At 42.2% G+C, this 21,186-nt stretch overlaps 1 long non-coding RNA gene across 1 annotated transcript; it reads left to right on the forward strand.

The window, feature by feature from the left end:
- The first annotated feature begins 19,293 nt into the window (after positions 1–19,293).
- LOC120456509 lies at positions 19,294–19,771 on the forward strand. The gene is made up of 3 exons (XR_005616838.1): positions 19,294–19,329; positions 19,510–19,667; positions 19,734–19,771. It is a non-coding gene; the product is annotated as an uncharacterized LOC120456509 (long non-coding RNA).
- The last annotated feature ends 1,415 nt before the right edge of the window (positions 19,772–21,186 follow it).

Raw genomic sequence — 21,186 nt, forward strand, 5'->3', positions numbered from 1 at the left:
ACTGTTAAAGTGCAGTCTAAGATAAAGTTAGATAGCCACTTCTTGTTCTGTAGTGTGTAACGAACAACGTTAGTTGGCTGCTGGAGTTGTTATCACCTGCCCACCCTACCCATGGTCGTTCCTTCCCTGCTTTTCCAACGACCCCTTTATCCATTTTACCGGAACTGCATCAACTAAAAGAAATATATTCAGAATACATTATAATTAATTCTCTTAGTTCTGTAGTTTCAAGCTTGCTAGAAAAACGCGCCGTAATTGTCCATACACCCGGAAGTGCCACTATACTCTCCACGCGAGGGCGGCTGGAAACAGGTCCCCTGGCAAGGTTATGTCCCTGCCAGAGGATGCTGGCAAATGGTAGTCGGGCGTCCCGGGCCGGACTAAGGTGTCACCCGACCCGTGCCGAGAGTCAGCCTGACTGAGGGCCCGGGTCATAAAATAGCTCAGTCTCAAACGGAGAGCTCAGGGTATCTGGCGACCCCCTGTTCTAAGACGCCTTACCAGGGCGTCGCGGATCTCCGCCCGGGTGGAACCTCCTTTTCTCCGCAACTCGTGGGAATCACATGGAGTCATTAAATATAAACAAAAATGAGTCAGGATCTCCCAAAAAACCTACCCAACCGACAGTGACGACTGAGTCTGGCCGAACATCTTTTAAGGCAGCGAAATTGGCGAGTTACCCCACCTGCCTGGCCTTCACCAAAGGATCGGGTTCGGATGAACCCCGCCTCAAACCTGAGGCGACTGAGTGCAAGCCGCCCAAAGCCGTCGCCTTGGGAACATCTCCCGGCCCTAGTGCCATGATGCCCCCTTCAGGCGCAGCCAAGCACTCAGTGGCAACCGGTAACGGCACTAAATTTACATATACAGAAAAACGATCTGCTGAGCAAATCCTACGCACCCAGGAGAAAGCGAAGACAGCGGCTTCTTCTGCAGAATGAATGAAGAAGGTGGAATGAGCAAGATCCGTATTGCCAAACTTCGGTAAGGAAGCCCCAAGCCACCCAAGCTCACAGAGGTCAAAAAGCGACCTCCACCTAAAAGGGAGCGCTACCAGGACCTGGCCCCCCTCCAGTCTGCAATGACGGGGGATGGTTCCCAAGCGTCGTCAAGGTAATCGCCTGTGACGATGAACGCTCTGCGGAGCTATACAAAGCCGCAGTAAAAGAGCTGGGGGAGGTGTATGAGGGCGCCGGACTTGTTGCGCTGAGCTGGTCCGACGTACCTTGCCGACCCCGTGCAAGGATCTGGATCCCGTCATCCATCAAGGCTCCGGACCAGATCCTCACCATGCTCCCAGCGAAGGTAAAATAAGGGCCTGCATTTTAGCCAAAAAGCACCTTAGCATTTTTCTGCTCCATAATTACAGCGATGCAGACAACGCAGCAGCCACGGTGGAGAGTCAGCCATCTCCGTTCCGAGTGCTGTCATCGTACATCTCTCTTCAACTTTATTTTTAGTTCAAATCTCTTTATATGTAATAAAGGTAATGACCCCACCTTTATCATTAAGAACCGGAAAGAGGTAATAGTCCTAACTCTCGTCTCTAAACCACTACTAGGGACAGTAACTCACTGGAGGGTGCTAGATAAGCACTCTTTCTCGGACCACAGGTATATAGAAACGACACTCACAATCAACCCCTCAAAACCAGCAGTTTTCACAAACCCAAACAAACAAACAAACAGACTGGCAAAAATACAAAAATATTTTTAAGGAAAAAATCCCAACGGATCCCCCTCCATACCACCAAACAATCTCTAGTCTAAACGAACTAGTTTCAATTTTCACAGAAACCTGCAACTATGCACTAAAAAAGGCCTGCCCCAATAGAAAGCCCAAAAGAAAAAGAAAACCTCCCTGGTGGTCAGCAGAAATGTCCCCCCTCCGAATAGACTGCAGAACCCTTTTTAACAGGGCCAAGGCAGGAAATGAGGAGGCCCTGTGGACCGCCTACAAGAGAGCCCTTGCAAAAAAGCCATCAGGAAAGCAAACCGTACCTCGTGGCATTCCTTCTGCTCAGAAATTGAAAATGCAACTGAAGCAGCCAGACTTTGAAAAATACTATCCAAATCGGCTACAACCCTAGGCTACCTTAAAAGAGCAGATGGCTCCTGGACCAGTACGAGTGAGGAGTCTCTGGAGATACTTCTAGACACTCACTTCCCAGGAAGCAGCCGAAACGCTCTCACCCCTCAACAAACAAACGCCACACTGGCAAGTATCAAACTGTGCATAGGCCCAAAGGTCCTCCATTGGCCGTACACAGCTTTAAACCATACAAATCTGCAGGTACAGACAAAATCATACCCGCACAAATCCAGCATGCGGGAAATATAGCCATAAACTGGCTTCTTGACATTTTTAAAAGGTCCCTACTTCTTGGACACCTACCACTATCGTGGCTAGAGTCCCGTATAGTCTCCATCCCCAATGCTGGGAAACCATCACACATGACCCCCAAGGACTTCACACCAATCAGTCTGTCAACCTTCCTAATTAAGACCCTTGAAAGAATCATCGGCCTGCATCTGAGATCAACTCTCAACCCAAGTCTTATCACAGACACGCAACACGTCTACAAGCAAGGGAAATCGACAGAGACAGCACTACACTCTCTCGTCTCCAAAATAGAAAAATCAATGTCCCAAAAGGAATAGGAATACGCGCTGGTAGCATTCCTGGATATAGAAGGAGCTTTTAACAACGTCATCCCAACGGCGATTACCGGAGCCCTGACAGACCTTGGGGTGGACCGCCACTTGGTGGGACTCATAAACCAACTGCTCACCTGCAGGAAGGTTATGTCTTCACTAGGCGCGTCAACCCTCACTAGGCATTCCGCAAGCAGGGTAATAGCCTACGCGGACGACGTTGCTATTATCTTCACTGGTAAATACCCCCAAACGCTATGCGATCTCATGAGCGAAAAACTCAGTGTTTTGTCCAGCTGAAGCAAAATCAACGGACTAGGAATTAACCCCTCAAAGTCCGAGCTGGTTCTCTTCACTAGGAAGTATAACATACCAGACTTAGTCCCACCTATCCTTAACAATCAAAGACTTTCATTCAGTAGCAGCGCAAGGTACCTGGGCATAATACTTGACAGGAAACTAAACTGGAACTTGAATCTCACAGACAGATATAAAAAAGCCTTAATAGCACTTTTCACGTGCAAGAAAGCAATAGGGCTCAAATGGGGCATGACACCCTATATAGTAAACTGGATATATACGGCCATCGTCAGACCAATACTACTCTACGGGGTCGTGGTATGGTAGCCGGCTCTGAATAAGAAATCCAGCATAAAAATGCTAGCAAAAATGCAAAGAGCTGAGGCACTCTGCATCAGCAGTGCTTAACTTACCACCCCAAACGAAGCCCTAAATGCCATACTCAACCTCCCAAGCTCAGAACTATGCCAACAGGGTACAGTAGCGGCAATCAGGCTTAGAGATACCAAACAGTAGAACCCACAAGAAGCGGGTCACTCATGTATCCTAAAAAAAATTCAAATAGTCCCCTCCAGGACAGACTACTGCACTACAACGGAGTACATAAAAACACCTTTCAACACAATCATCCCAGAGAGGGACGATTGGAACTCACAAACACCTGGCCCCCAGAATGCTATATGCTTCTATACAGACGGGTCAAAACTACAAAACAGAGTAGGAGGAGGAGTTTACTCCGAACAGCCTACGCACCTCGTTCAGACTCCCCGATCATTGCAGCGTTTTCCAAGCTGAAGTGGCAGCAATAAGGGAGGCCCTAAAACACTTAAAGTGACTAAAGCCGGAAGGCTCACATGTAAACATTTTCAGTGACAGCCAAGCAGCTATCAAATCGATTGGCTCAATCTTTAGTCACTCGAAAACAGTATCGAATTGCCGATCATCTTTACACGAGATGACACTACAATTCGTAATTCGACACAGGGACATAGAAGGCAACTCCATCGCAGATGAACTAGCTCGAAAGGCACTACCGCGCCACTCATACAAGAGATGGAGGGCATGAGTATGCCTTTAGCCACTTGTAAACTACTACTTAGTAAAACTTCAAAACTTTTAAGATTGACCAGAGAAAACCTCAGCACTGCAATGAGAGTCATCACAGGGCATTGGTTGATAGGCACCTATGCCAGAAGACTAAATGTCCCGTATAATGATTCCTGCCGTAGCTGTAAGGACTAAGAAATGGAAGAAACAGTAGAGCATCTACTATGCCACTGCCCAGCACTGCAAGCGAAAAGACTTGCTCAATTAGGAAGCAGATTCCTGATAGACACGTCCGACCGATCCACATCGGATACAAAAATTCGCCAGCGCCTCTGGCTGGGGAAACTGCTAGCTTCACACGAACCTCGACGGTCACCGTACATACACCGTATACACCGTATCACAATGGACCTCTAATGGTCTAAGTGCATCGGATAACCGACGGCCGGTAAAACCTAACCTAACCTAGGTTGTCCAAAATCGGTGCAAATTTAAGGCTCTTAAAATTTTTGTTGCACAAAAAATCTTTTGGAGTCGCATTGCAAATGGGGCAAGCCTGGAATGTGTTCGTATTTGTAAGGGCGGTAAGCTCTTTTCCATCAATAACAGTCAAGTACAAATTAAACTTAACGTAAAGGATTTTGTTATTATTCAGGATTAGTTTGCAGCATATTACATTTTTTATTTCCTATTGTACTAGCAAATTTTCTCTAAGAATTACATTTTTAGATTCCGTCAGAAACTCGAGTTTCAAAAGCCGAGAAAATCGTATGCTTTGCGGGGAACGGTTGTTCCACAAAACATTGCATAATACATGATACATCATACATACATAACCAGCCCTAGTACGAATTCAAACAAGGCGCGTGCGCGCGCCCAAACGAGCCACGGGTCACACTAAACCAGAAACCCGGCCACACTAAATCGGGTATATCGATAGCACAAGCAAAATCGATGGACCCAGCCAATCCCTATATAAAGCGGGCGGCTGGCCTCTGTGAACTCAGTCAGTGGTCGGCAGCGATCGGATGGAAGTCAATGACCACGGTTATAATAATGACACCACGGTTGTATCGGCTCCCTCCTCGTCCGATGTGTCCAGGTCTGTCAATTGACCCATGTTCGCAAGGCTGCGGAGGATTCAGGCATCGGTCGAGTATCCGTCCTCGGTTTCCGATGCCTAGATCTCGGAGGATAACCTAAAACATGGTGTAAGTCCACTACATTGCTGGATTAGATTTTTATACCCGTTACTCGTAGAATAAAAGGTAGGGATGTCGTGATTTTAAAAAAATATCGTATCGATGATATTTTTTTTATCAAAACAAAATGATGATAATATTTAAAATATCACAAAAAAATATCGATATATTTGATATTTTTATTTTTCTTGAAAATAAAAATTTAAAAGTTTCTTATTAACTTAATTCGATCATTTCATTTTCATTTAAACTTCATATATAATAACTTAAATGCATGGATTTCTAATAATAATAATACAGATTAATGCCAGAACTTAGAATTCAAAGATTTTAAAAACACTCGTTGAGTTATATGTTTGTCCGTCATCCGGCTGCGTGCGTCGCACACCACACATTTTATGGCGGACGCCAACCGCTCTGAAGGCACTGATCTACCCGGAGTTATTAAGTACCTCATGGGCAAGCGGTAGAGGCCCGGCATTGTTGCCTTGTGGCCTTTCCATATCTCGATTGGATTGCTTTCCCAAGCAGCTTGGGGCAAGCTAAAATATAGTTTGAGCTCTTTGCTCTCCTTGGTCTGGTCGTCCAACTCTTTGGCAATGGAGGTATTATGGCAGCTCATAAAGTCCCCCAAATCCTGAGTACTGTCGACATCAGAAATCCGTAAAAGTTTCAATAATTAGTATGTGTATTTCTAATTTTATGTAAAATTTGAAATGTTATATATATATAAATATATATTATGTTAAACTGATTACATTTACAAGTTAATTAGTTATTACTTAATAATATTATTATTATTATTATTACTAAGCAAAATTTTAGCTTGATGACATACCCGTCTTTCTTGGGCAGACATTGTATTTTCACTATTAATTTCAAAGAGCGCCTCTTTTACCATCATTGGTGCTAGGTACATTTTTTTAAATCTAGGATCTAAAAATGACGCTGACCAAGATTTTATTTTGGTGGAACGACTGAAATCTTTTATTAGAAATTTTCACAAGCGCCTCCTTGGATCGCTTGCCGTCTTCAGTCTCTATGCTTAATTATACCCGTTACTCGTAGAGTAAAAAGGTATACTAGATTCGTTGAAAAGTATGTAACAGGCAGAAGAAAGCGTTTCCGACCATATAAAGTATATATATTCTTGATCAGGATCAATAGCCGAGTCGATCTGGCCATGTCCGTCCGTCTGTCCGTCCGTATGAACGTCGAGATCTCAGGAACTACAAAAACTAGAAAGTTGAGATTAAGCATACAGACTCCAGAGACATAGAAGCAGCGCAAGTTTGTCGATTCATGTTGCCACGCCCACTCTAACGCCCACAAGCCGCCACGCCCACACTTTTGAAAAATGTTTTGATATTTTTTCATTTTTGTAATAGTCTTGTAAATTTCCATCGATTTACCAAAAAACATTTTGCCACGCCCACTCTAACGCCCACAAACCGCCCAAAGCTGCTACGCCCACACTTTTGAAAAATGTTTTGATATTTTTTCATTTTTATATTGGTCTTGTAAATTTCTATCGATTTGCCAAAAAACTTTCTGCCACGCCCACAATAACGCCTACAAACCGCCAAAAATTGTGTTTAAGACTCTCCTTCTCCCTTCCACTAGCTGAGTAACGGGTATCAGATAGTCGGGGAACTCGACTATAGCGTTCTCTCTTGTTTCTTTCTGAAACCATGCTTTTGTCGACGGCACTCGCTATCCTCCATTTCTTTACACCAATTATATAACCAGCATGAAGTACAAATTCAAACAAGAGAGAACGCTATAGTCGAGTTCCCCGACTATCTGATACCCGTTACTCAGCTAGTGGAAGGGAGGATAGTCTTAAACACAGTTTTTGGCGGTTTGTAGGCGTTATAGTGGGCGTGGCAGAAAGTTTTTTTGGCAAATCGATAGAAATTTACAAGACCAATACGAAAATGAAAAAACATTAAAACATTTTTCAAAAGTGTGGGCGTAGCAGCTTTGGGCGGTTTGTGGGCGTTAGAGTGGGCGTGGCAAAATGTTTTTTGGTAAATCGATGGAAATTTACAAGACTATTACAAAAATGAAAAAATATCAAAACATTTTTCAAAAGTGTGGGCGTGGCGGCTTGTGGGCGTTAGAGTGGGCGTGGCAACATGAATCGACAAACTTGCGCTGCGTCTATGTCTCTGGAGTCTGTATGCTTAATATGAACTTTCTAGCTTTTGTAGTTCCTGAGATCACAGCGTTCATACGGACGGACAGACAGACGGACAGACGGACATGGTCATATCGACTCGGCTATTGGTCCTGATCAAGAATATATATACCTTATAAGGTCGGAGACGCTTCCTTCTGCCTGTTACATACTTTTCAACGAATCTAGTATACCCTTTTATTCTACGAGTAACGGGTATAAATACAGCAAAATATTGCCAACAAATTTAAGAATTTAACGACTTGTGACGCGGGCCGCGCACAAGGAATAAATAATAAACAATAAAAGGAATAAATAATAAACAATAAAAGGAATAAATAATAAACAATAAAATAATAAAAGAATGTGAGGAGCCTTAAAACTCCCCAACAATCCGGGTGCAGGAGATCGGCGAAGCAAAAGCGAAGACGGCTGGAATGCGAGAGGAGTCAAGGGCGGTCAGGTCAAACGGGAAATAATGGACCTTGGACCCCGGCAAAGCGGACTTTGGACAAGCACAAAGAGAACGCTCCGTGAACCGGCCAAGGGCACATAGGTCGAACGGTAAAGGTGCGGACTTTGGACAAGCACAAAGAGGACGCACCGTGAACTAACGGTACCGCGCTGGACCTTGGACCTGAGTGAGCCGTGCGCAAAGGGGAAATAGCGGGATCCTCGCGGCCTATAAAAAGGAGACGCAGGCGCAGCTCGGGGCAGTCGGTCAGACTAACACGCGTAGGTCATACGAGCAAGCGGAGAGTGCGAGCGCGGGTCGCGCAGTCAGGACACAGGCGTGCGGCCGGACAGTCGGAGCAGACGCAGAAGGTGCGAACACGGTCGATCAGGAGAGTACGCGGAGTGCCATACGGGCACACAGTCAGTGAAGAAAGTGCCATACAGACGGACAGTCAAGAAGAAGTACGCGAAGGGCCATACAGCCACACACACGGAAGTCAGCGAAAGTACGCCACACGGGCGATCAGTCAATACCGAGTGACAGTGAAGCAGCGGAAACACAAGTGCGTCAAGCGAGCATCCCGAGTGGATCTCTGCAAGTACAGATCAGCGAAGGACGAGCGAACACCAGGACCTAGCGTGGTCAGAAAAGGGACGGTGGAGTCAGTGGTCGGCAAAGGTGGTTCGGAGAGGAGCACTAGCTTGTCTCTCGGACGACACACCCTGTCGCCATAACATCCTAAGCCCCAGGCGAGCCGGGGCGGAGTCCCCACCGGAAGCGACGCAGGCATACGAAGGAAGGACGACGAAGGAACAACGACGCGCATCCGATGGCGAGGGTCACCGAATTCTTTTCAGCAAGTGACGCTAAATAAAATTGGTTTAAACCTGAGACTCTGTCTTCTTCTTGGTCGGGCAATCACACAATCATAAATTTGGTGGGACGAACAAACAAACTCTCTGAGCTAGCCGTTGCAACTCGCAGCGAGCAGAAACAAGAAAATCAGTTCGTTACAAGAAATAAATAATAAAACAACAAATAATAAATAATACCTAAAACATGATACATCAAACATCATAACCAGCCCTAGTTCGAATTTGAACAAGATGCGTGCGCGCGCCCAAACGAGCCACGGGCCACACTAAACCAGAAATCCGGCCACACTAAATCGGGTTAATCGATAGCACAAGCAAAATCGATGGACCCAGCCAATCCCTATATAAAGCGGGCGGCTGGGCTCTGGGAACTCAGTCAGTGATCGGCAGCGATCGGATGGAAGTCATCAACCAACAGCGACCAGCCAGCTCTACAGCAGGATCTCCCAGTGGTAAATATAATAAACCAGGATAGTAAGTGTTCATTCCTATTATAAAAGTAATCTTCAAATGCGTTTTACGCTTTCCATATTTTCATAAAAAATTGTAGAGCTTGTAGTTGACCGAATACCGTTTGGTCTGGTGGCGAAATCTAAAAGGGTGATAATGTGGCATAAGAAAGGAAGCGTCAGTCCTAGCATTGGTTACTGTCAACCTTATCTAAAGATTTCCACGGATTCGGCTTGGGCTTCAGCAGTGCGACGTCTCAATCGGCCTTTTCAAATCCAGGCGTTATCGGGTGCTGTCAATCCAATATAAATTGTCTATAAGTAGCGTGGGAGGCGAGAAGAGGAAGTCAGCAAGGTTGTAAAACGTAAGACACCGCTATACGCCGCGTTGAGCCCTAGTGGTAAGTTTTTGGGGTGATGAATTTCGTCGGCAGTTAGTTATGTATTATTTTTATTAGGCTCGGCGATTTATAAAAAGTTTAAAGTTTAATCATTTACGGAATTGAAGTGGAGGTTGTAGCTTAAGCGAGACGGAGTTTCAAAAGCGACAAGAGAAAAAGCTCAATATACTTTCGCCGTTCGCGTGGTCGCGAAGCCGCCATCTTTTTTTTAACAACTTTCTTTCATGTTTAATTTTCTAACTTCATAAAATTTTACTATTTCGAGTAAATAGCCAAAATATATTAACAAAGAATTTGGAAAACCCAAAAACGTCCTAGCAATCAAAACTGAATCGAAGTTGCCAGAAGCAGTAACGTAGTTTAAGGCATCGCTCGGCGATGAATTCCCCACTTTTCTCATTGACATACAGCTCTATTACGATGTTGTCGCAGAACTGAGGGACCTGCCGCTCCAAATCATTGCAGTCTAGGGTGGAGCGATTGACCACGGTCCACTTGTCGGTGTTTAGGCCCGGTTTCTACGACTCTTTAGGTCCTCAGGAGGCCGAAAAACTCGATGAAGGGCTGGCACACTATGGGGAATGGGACATGTTTTTTTGGCATAAATTATTATCTCGCAATCTATTTGAGATACTATAATTTTTTTCTAGTCTTATACACACCTTTAAAATTATTTTGGAAAATGATTTCTCGCGGAAGAGAGAGTCGCCTATGTTTTTTAGTGCGCCTGCCGCTCCACATGTTTTAATGTTCAACTTTAAAACATTTCCATGTTCCCCAACTAAGCTAGTTTTCTAACTATTGCTTTTTATTATATAATGCCTCTTTTTTTAATTATATAATTTAATTGTTTTAGTCGTCAACTATTTGAATGTTTTCATTTTTTTAACTTATGAGATAAAATGCTGAGTTTAGCTTGACTTTTTTGTCTATCAGCAATAACAATCCACTTGCAATGTTTTAAAAACAAAACTTTTATAAATTTTTTTTAAAAGATCTATTTTATGCTCATGAATGTTAATTTTCTACATGAAACCGTATTGAAAAATCACTACTCTCATGGTGCCTTTAGTTTTCCAAAGTCCGATTCTGTCTCATGTATAAAAAGCTCTGATGGAGCTGTTAAATGCTCGGTTTCTTTTAAAATTACCGATCTGCATTTATCGCAACTGGATTAATTAGTTATTTCAATGGGTATATCATTGCACAAAAAATTATCTATATTTTGCTCAAAGTACCTCTCATTGCCTTCTACAATTTCAGAAAATGATACAGAGTATTCTTGCTGCTGTATTTCTTTTTTTTCAATGCAAGGCTGATATATAATCGAATCGAACTCTATTGGCAACATCACATCATCATCTGATTCGCAATTAGAGTTCTGGGAAAATTTAAAAATGTGTAAGGATATAAGCTTGGCAATTATTATATTAAATTCATTAACTGAAGGATTTCTGCAGTTACCACCTTTTGCTCGAACGCACGCAAATATATTTTCAAGGGGATCATGGTTAATTCTACTTGTTAAAAAGAAAGAGTGGTCAGTGTGGTCCTTAAATATATCTTTGACGAGTCCAAATACAGCTTCAGTAGTTTGGACCAAGCCATCAAGACAATATATATTATTCCCGTGATATTTTACGCTCTTTAGGTATTCCTGCATTTCCTTCAGTTTATGCCAAACAGTATTGTTTACTTGAAGTGTTGAAGTTTTGATTGCCGCTCCAACTGTGTGACTACGTGTCTGAGTTGCCAAACAAACCCGCATTAGCTCAAATCTAGTTGGATTAACGTGACTCCTTGTTAATTTAGTCATTCTCGTTACTGATCCCTGATCTAATTCATAAACCTCTCGGATGACATCAAAGTCAACTCGTCCGTCAGGGGTTTCAAAATTAGCTTTTAGAAAATTATTTGTAATAGACGAAAAGATGCGGAATGTCATGAAACATATAATATTTATTACTATTTAAGGTAAAGTAAGGTTTCTCATTGGTGACTTCAAGTAATGAGGTACATTTTCCGTTGTTACCTCCTTGATCATAAACAACATCCCTTACTTTGAACCCAATATTGTCAGCAATATTAATGTTTTTATAAATAAGCTTTTTTAACCAATCGCCTTTTACATTTGTTTCCGGCACGAAATAGTTCAATATAAATTTCCATTTCTTTAAAATACCCCGAATCACAAATATGCAAATGTGGCTTCCCATTTTATTAGAGCGATCAATTAAATGCTCTAGTCCATCTATTATATCAACTGATACATTATACGTTATGTTTTTTTTTATTGCTACTTCATCACAAGTTAATATGCATTCTTTATCCGATTCATTCATTTCCTTAATGGTTTCTCTAAGGGCTAAGTACAAGCATTCGTTGTCTCCCGGCTATAATTTTTTAATGCTGTTCCACTTTTGTAATGATGATGGACTGGGTAAATTTAATTTTAAAGAGTCCCTTAAAAACGCATATGTGGAAGTCGACCTGTAACATATGCTCTGAGCAAACAATTTTTCGGAATCATTCCATCTTGTATTTGTGCCTTTTTTTCTTTCAGAAGCATTTTTGCCTGAATTGGAGTGGGCGGAGTTGTTGTCCAAGATAATTTGGCTTCTGACGTCGTTGTTGTTGCTGTTGCGGCTGCTGCTGATAAATTCCTCCAGAAATGAAAAAGTCACGGGATCGACTTCAACTTCGCACTTTATTACAACACTTGTAAATTAAGACTAACTTAAACCTAACATTGGGAATACCGCGGGACCGCGGAGTGGTGAATACCTTGCGGGAAGAAGGGAGAGCGAGAGGAGAGAAGGAGAGCGCGAGCAGCGGTGCTTGCGAGCCGTGGAGGAGCTTTGAGTACAAGCATTGGCCGCTTACACTGCCGCTCAACTGTTTGCGCCCTTCTGGCGTGAACATTCTCCCCCCCCTTGCGTAGGCAAAGGTATCCCTGGCTAGCAGGATCGGCCTCTTCACTCCGTGCACGCTCCAGAAACGGTCCATCCGAACAGCGTGTTCTGCGCGACGGGCAACCTATCCTCAATCTTTAGGAACCCCGGTTGGATCAGATTGGCATATACATCTGATCCCAACACGAGGGAGATGCTGGCCGGCCGGTGGAAGCGCTCGTCCGCGAGACGAACACCGTCAAACTTGGCCCTTGCGGCGTCGCTCAGAGCTCGGATGGGACGACGTTGAGTCGGAAGGTGCTTGTTCGGGACCGGAGTGTCACCGAGCAGACCTCGTCGTCTCCCAGCCGTGTGATGGGCAGCCGGAACGCAGCCGCCAACGAGCGGTCGATGCTGCTCACCGGCATGCATGGGTCGATCATGGCCCCGGTCTCGAAAGTCTTCGAGCCCGTGTCCAGCACGACGACGGCTGTAGGCAGGATGGGGACAGCCTTCTGCTGCCCCGTTGCCACCGACGGAGACGCGACGGAGACCTTCGGACGCGTGCGATTGTTGGCGACTGGGGCTGGTGGCGGAGTGCGGGAAATCCGGACCGGACGAGGTGCAGCGGGGTGGCGCTCCCTGCGCGTCGGAGCTGGTAGCGCTGCCGGGGTCGTAGCGGGGAGGACCTCGTGCATGTGGAGTAGTGTGTGGTGGTCTCCTCCACACTTCTTGCATCCGTCTTGGCTGCGGCAGTCTCCTCCTGAGTGCTGATGGGCGAGGCAGTTCGAGCAGTACTTATTAATAAGTACTGCCCGAAGGCGCTTTTCAGCGCTCAGTTTGTGGAACCTCTTGCACTTCCGAAGAGGATGGATTCCAGAGCAGACTCGGCAGCGGTAGGATTTAATACCTCGAGTACGTCTGCTCTCCAACGACTGGGTGGCACGAGGACGAGGAGCCATTATTTTAGGAAGTGAGTAGTAAGTCTGCCAATAAAAGAAATAAAAAGCTTAGTATGAGCCGACTACTATTTGGGCCCCGGAATGGGGGAAGTGCCCTAATCCCTAGGAACGGAGGACTCTTTGTCCTCCATCGGTAGAAGAATAACCTTGTGGACAGGGCGTTTTATGGTGCCGCGAGACGTACGGATCTCAACGACTCGAATGCGGTCGTCGGCTCCTGGAAAGGCAGAAACGATTCTGCCGAGCCGCCATTCGTTCGGTGGTAGATTGTCCTCCTTGACAACTACCATATCGTCGGCTTGGAGGTTCCTGGTCGGAAATTGCCATTTGTTTCGTTTATGGAGTTCTTTAAGATACTCCTCTTTCCACCGTGCACTAAACTGCTGATGTTGTGCCTTGAGGTGTTGCCATCGATTTATTATCGACTTGGCTTCGCCCTTTATCTCGGGTTCCGCCGTGGAAAGCAACGGCCCTCCAATAAGGAAATGGCCTGGTGTGAGGGCCAGCAAATCTGAGGGATCTTCGGACATAGGGGAGAGGGGTCTAGAGTTGAGGCAAGCCTCAATCTTAGCGAGAAGCGTCGCCAGCTCCTCAAATGTGTATTTGCGGGCTGACGTCGATTTAAGGAACAGGGTTTTGAAGCTTTTCACCCCTGCTTCCCACAAACCCCCCATATGTGGAGCCCCTGGTGGGATGAACCGCCATACGAGTCCCTGATGGCTATATGCATCAGTCACGGACTCTTTGGTAGCTTGGGGAAAGTCCCTGGAAATCAAAGTTGCCGCCCCCACAAAGGTCTTACCATTATCCGAATGGACCCGCTGAGGGCAACCGCGCCTTGCTACGAAACGAGCAAAGGCCGCTAGAAATTTCTCGGTTGTTAGATCGGAAGTGGGTTCCAAATGGATAGCCTTCGTGGAAAAGCACACAAACACACAAACATATCCCTTCGTTATGAGACACGCTCTCCCTGTATAATTATACCCGTTACTCGTAGAGTAAAAGGGTATACTAGATTCGTTGAAAAGTATGTAACAGGCAGAAGGAAGCGTTTCCGACCATATAAAGTATATATATTCTTGATCAGGATCAATAGCTGAGTCGATTTGGCCATGTCCGTCTGTCCGTCCGTCTGTCCGTCTGTCTGTCCGTATGAACGTCGAGATATTAGGAACTACAAAAGCTAGAAAGTTGAGATTAAGCATCCAGGGACATAGACGCAGCGCAAGTTTGTCGAATCATGCTGCCACGCCCACTCTAACGCCCACAAACCGCCCAAAACTGCGAAGCCCACACTTTTGAAAAATGTTTTGATATTTTTTCATTTTTGTATTGGTGTTGTAAAATTTCTATCGTTTTGTCAAAAAACTTTTTGCCACGCCCACTCTAACGCCCACAAACCGCCCGAAGCTGCCACGCCCACACTTTTGAAAAATGTTTTGATATTTTTTCATTTTTGTATTAGTCTTGCAAATTTCTATCGATTTGCCAAAAAACTTTTTGCCACGCCCACTCTAACGCCCACAAATCGCCAAAAACTGTTGAAGACTCACCTTTGCACTTCCACTAGCTGAGTAACGGGTATCAGATAGTCGGGGAACTCGACTATAGCGTTCTCTCTTGTTTTTTATTTCGAAAGGGCCGGCATAGTCGACACCCGTGTAGGTGAACGCCCTCGAGAAGGAGACTCTGTTTGTCGGGAAATCGCCCATCAGCTGTGTTTGGAGTCTCTTCTTGTAAATCGTGCAAATCTTACACGGATTGACCACAGCCTTCACCAGATTCTTGATTTTAGGAATCCAATACTTCGATCGGATCAGGTGTACGATCAATTGACTACCGCCATGAAGAGTAATCTGGTGGGTAAATTGGACGATGAGGCGCGACAGTCTGCAGTCATAGGGGAGAATAATCGGATGACGTTCATCATATTGCAGGGTTTTGGAGGCAGTGAGACGGCCGCACGCCCGTAAAAGGCCATGTTGGTCAATGAACGGGAACAAATTCACCAAAGGACTTGACACTGGAAGAGGCCTTCTCTCGGTCAGATGCTGAAGCTCTTGGCCATATGCTCTGCGCTGCGCAATGGAGGTCAGAGTTCGTTCTGCCTCCCGGATCTCTTCACTTGTAGGCCGTGAATTGGGCAAGAACGAACCTTTGCGGCAGCGTTTAAGGAAGCGTTGAACACAGACCAGAACTCGCAGGGCCTTGTCCAATTTGGAAAAACGTTCGAGAAAGTCGATGGACGGGGCCAAAAATGCACTTTGACCGCGCGCTGCTCTAGCTCTGTCACTGGAAGAGTGTCGCTTTGTGCTGGCCATAGCTCTCGTGGCCCTTGCAGCCACTCTGGTCCGTGCCACCAGAGATAGTTTTCTGCCAATTCATGTAGGGATACGCCTCGACTGGCTAGATCGGCGGAGTTTTGTTCTGAGCGAACGTGTGCCCAACAGTCGACTGGCGTCGCCTGCGTGATCTTGGCAACTCTGTTGGCCACAAATGTGGTCCAGTTGCACGCAGGCTTTCGTAGCCAGGCTAAGACGATTGTGGAATCTGTCCAGCAGCGGATATCTGAATTGGCGGAGGGCATGTGCGGAAGGATTGCTGTCACCATTTCGGTTAACAGCACGGCACCACAGAGCTCTAGCCGAGGAAGGGAGACGGTTTTTACCGGGGCCACTCGTGTTTTGGCTGTAAGCAGGCGAGTCAGGATCTTTTGCCCCATCTCGACGCGGATGTATATAGCCGCTCCATAGGCTCTCTGAGACGCGTCACAGAAACCGTGGTGCTCTATGATTACCTCAGGCTGGTACCAGATCCATCTCGGAACGCGGATCTGGTTGAGGTCGGAACACTCGTCTAAAAACGATTGCCACCGCTGACTCATTTCAGTGAGAAGCTTATCGTCCCAGCCTAAGTTATTTTATATTTTTGCTATTTTTGTTTTTTTTTTTATTATAATATACATTTAAAATATATATATATATTTTTTTTTTTTTTTTTTGTGTATATAAAATTGTATTTTGATTTGTTATTTATTTATATGTATTGTGTAGATTTAAAAATATTGTGTCTCTTTGTAAATTTTTGTATATTATTGTCATCATTACCATATTCTGTTGATGTGGTTGATCAGACCAATCGGTTGCATGATGATGATAAGAATAATTTGTGTTTTCTTTTGATTAAAATTGAGAGTTTAAATGTTTCGTATTTTTGTTATTTAATGAAAAATTACGTTATTCGTTAAAAGTTTTTAATCTATCCTTATGAACCTTTTGAGTTTTGTTTTTACCGTCTTTTATTATTATATTGTTCGGTTCTTCTATTCCTACTACTATATATGGTCCTAAATATCTATTGTCTAGTTTATGTCCTGTTTCATTTCTTAAAAGAACTTTATCGTTAATTATTATTTCCTTATCTAGTACTTTCCTATCGTAGTATTCCTTATTTTTACGTTTATGGTTTTCTAACATTATTCTGGCTCTTTTATATGTCATTTCTAATCTGTATCTAGATTCTATTGCGTAATTATCTATGTTGTATATAGGGTCTATGTTATTTTTAATGCTTAATTCTTTAGGTAAATTAGGTGTTTTACTGTATACTAATTCATATGGACAATAGTTATGTGCCATTGATGGTGTAGTATTGAAACAATATACGAAATAGTTAAGCCATACGTCCCAATCAGTTTTATCGACTGATATGTATGAACGTAGATATTCATTTAGTGTTCTGTGGCTTCTCTCTACCGTACCAAGTGTTTGATGGTGGTGAGCTGTTGATGTAAGATTGTTTATTTTCAAATACTTACAAAGTTCGTTCATTATTGTGTTTCTATATTCTGTTCCCATATCGGTGATGAACGTCTTCATCGGACCGTATTTGAGAATGAATGATTTGAATATAGCCGTGGCTACTGTACTAGCACTTTTGTTTGCTATGGGGATAGCAACAAGGTATTATGTATTCATGACCATTGTCTGATTTGGGTAATGGTCCAACTGTGTCATTAATGACTTTGTCAAATGCTTTAGTTTGGTGTGTCTGTAGTTGTTAAAGGGGTCTTTATGTGCTTTGTTGTTTTTGCTTTCTGACATTCTGGACATTTACGTATGTACTGAGATATGAAATTTATCATCCCTTTCCAATAGTAATGTCTTTTGATTTTCGCTAGCGTTCTTGAAATGCCAGTATGACCTCCTTGAATAGGATTATTGTGAAATGTAGACAGTATTGCTTCTTTTTCAATATCATCAGATATTGTGGTCACCGGCTTGAGTAGCGCTACTCTTATTTGTTTTAAAAATTTATTGCCCATATTTTTGACATTTTCAGTCGAAATTAATTCAAAGATCTTTCCGCTCGGTGCCATTTTGAGTTGGCTGATACCAAGTATACCGGCTTCTTTTTCAAGCCTGTGGAAGAACTGACCTAGGTCGAGAGTTCCATTAGTATATAGGTCGCTAATCTCAATTCTTGCAATAATTTTCTTACCATGTTTTAAGAAACATAATGTGTCAGTTATATGCAAGGTCACTATTTTTCGTACATCGTCATTATTGATGACTTCATATATGTTGGGCTTAGAAGCATTTTCAAGTATTTGCCTTGGCAAAATTTCTTGTTCTTTTTCATTTACTGCGCAGTTGTTTTGTCTACTCTGTTGTCTTGTAGTGACTTTCAAGACTTGTTTTTGCATGTTTTTTAATTCATCGATGGTTATTCTTGATAACGCATCGGCTACATGATTATCTTTTCCTTTAAGATATTCTACTGTGAACTCATATTCTTCTAAATCAAGTCTCATTCTAGTGAGTTTGGAAGTAGGATTTCTCATTGAGAAGAGGTATGTTAAAGGCCTATGATCTGTTTTTACAACGAAATGTTTGCCATATATGTATGGTCTGAAGTAGTTAATTGCACAGTGTATTGCCGCTAATTCTTGCTCTGTAGTGTTTTTGTTACTTTCTTCCTTAGTGAAGCTGCGAGAGGCATATGCTACTGGTAGTTGTATCTCATCGTATGTTTGTGTTAATACTGCCCTGCAAGCTTGTTTACTTGCATCTGTTATTATGCAAAATTCTTTGCTGAAATCTGGATATTGTAATAACGTGGGTTGTATTAATGATTGTTTGAGATATGTGAATGCATTTTGGCATTCTGAAGTCCACTCGAATTTTACATTCTTTTTACATAACCTTGTTATGTGACGAGAGTAGCCAGAAAAATTTTTGATGAAACGTCTATAATAATTGCAAAATGCAATGAATCTTCTTGCGCTGTCTGCGTCCGTAGGGACGGGGTATTTGTCAATGACTTCGTATTTCTTATCATCTGGCAAAATACCACGATCAGTGCACTTATGACCTAGAAAAGTCACTTCGTGCATGAAGAATGAACATTTGTCTGGGTGTAGTTTTAGGTTATTTTTCCTACATACACTCAGAAAACTGAAGAACGAATAATTTGAGAACGAACGTTCTTAAAAATGTACTGTGTCGTACTTAAAATTTTTAAGACAACCGTTCTTGGAATAAGTACTAGTTGTCCTCGAATTACACATTTCAAAAGCGATATTATTAATACTAATGGAAAACAAAGGTTTATCTTTTCTCATTTATGTATATTCCTTGATCATTTTATGCGGCCAATTTTAAAAGAATATACACAAAAAATATAAGAAGTTTAAACTAAAATTTATGCGATCGAAAAATCTTCAGCCATTCGACTTCTTACACTTGTTTATATCGATTACATTTCTGTGTTGTTGAAGAAACATATGTTTTTTCGATAATCGATTGCAACACGGCGCTCATTTAGTGTCAAAAAGTTCCTGGAGTAACAAGTACAAAGTGAATTAAATGAAATAATTGAAGAATAATGTGAAAATGGGCACGGTGTGCAGGGTAAGTAGAAATCTTTAAATAAAGTATGTAATATACATACATAAAAAGTCGGTGGCCTATGCACGTGTTTGCATGCACGCATATGTATATGCGTATGCATGTATGTGTATAAAACTTTTGTGTTGCCAAATGTTACTTCTAAACGAAATAAATCTATAAATTAATGTGTAATATTTACAGTTAAAAATCGACTTCTGGGAAATACGCCCAGAGAATGAGCATGCATTGGTTTTTAAATAGGACGACCTGAAGCGCAGTGTTTCCCTTTTACGATAGGAAGATTAAAAACCATCTCAGCAGGCAACAGCTTACCGAAGCACAGTCGGCAATAAATGAAGGTAATGTAACTAATAACAAAATTTCTATTTACTTATTGTTATATTTGTCTTTCTTCGTTTTTATAGATGCCCAGGAATCTATTTGTTATTTTGCTTGACAGCGCGTTTCGTTAAATATGTTTAGCTGTAAGAACTTTAAGAAAAGTGTAACAATTTAATTTTTAAGAAAAAAGTTATGGATGTTTTTATGTATACATTTACTATATATAAAATAAGAATAACAAAACTTTTAAATTCGTGTAAATAAACAATAAATATGATTCGTTGTTAAAACAAAAGTGTTTGCTCTGAAAATAAAAATACTTATACTTCAGTTTTAAATGTGTACAACTTAAACCGTGAATTTATAATGCACATATTAAAATTTGACGAGTTTGGGTCAAGTATTTTTAATATTTATTTTAAGTATTTCCCATACTTAAAGCAGTACATTTATCGTACTTGGATCCAGAACGTTCGTTCTCAAATTCATAATTTCGGTCTCAAATTATTCGTTCTTGAATTTAAATTTTTGTCCTTGAATCAAAAAAATTCGAGTTTACCGTACTTTCGATGCGGTTCGTTCTTGATTTGATATCGAAAAGCGTTAATTTTTCCCTGAGTGTAGGTCAAAGACGTTAGTCAAATTTTTGATCATATGATTTTCGGAACAACCGATGACTATTAAGTCATCCATATACAGGAATGCCTGTGAAGGTTCTAATCCAGAAAATGCCATTGTCATCATTCTTTGGAATGAGTTGGGCGAAATTTTTAAACCATAGGGTAATCGCGTGAAGCGATAGGAGCCGTTGCTCGTTGAAAATGACGTTACGTTTCTTGATTTTTCATCTAGTTCTATTTGATGGAATCCTGACATTAGGTCAAGGCACGAGAAGTATCTTGCTCGTCCTAATTGATCAAGAATATCGTCTATTCTTGGAAGTGGAAATTTGTCTGATAAGAGCTTTTTATTAATTTGTCTATAATCGATTACCATTCGCCATCGTTTTGTTGCGGAACCTGGTAATGATTTCTTCGGTACTAGTAGCAATGGGCTGTTGTATTCAGATACGACTGGTTCTACTATTTTATCATCAATTAATTTGTTAACTTGTCTGTGTATTTCTTCTTTCTGTGATTCTGGTATTCTATAATTTTTGATGTATATCGGTTCATCATCTTTCAATCTTAATTTTTGTTTGTAAAAATTATTGGTACTTATAGATTCGGTTTCAAGTCCGAATATGTCTGTGTAATTTGTGCATAATTTATTTAGTTGTTTTTTAAACAATGGTGGGAAATTTTTGTTTAATTTTTGTAAAATATGTTCATTTCTTTCGTTATCAATTGTTTTTACTATTTCATATTTGTTAAGACTTTCAAATTGTATCTTATCAATATTTATTATTTGGTTTCTTTTGGTTGTGTTTATTATACGAATTACTGTGTTTTTACTAGTCGTTATTGTATTTGCAATAAAGATGCCTGTGTCTATTTCTTGATTAGGAATGAGGATCTGTTCATCGGATGTATTTAA

Source organism: Drosophila santomea, chromosome X (assembly GCF_016746245.2).
Source record: "Drosophila santomea strain STO CAGO 1482 chromosome X, Prin_Dsan_1.1, whole genome shotgun sequence".
NCBI lineage: Eukaryota > Metazoa > Arthropoda > Insecta > Diptera > Drosophilidae > Drosophila > Drosophila santomea.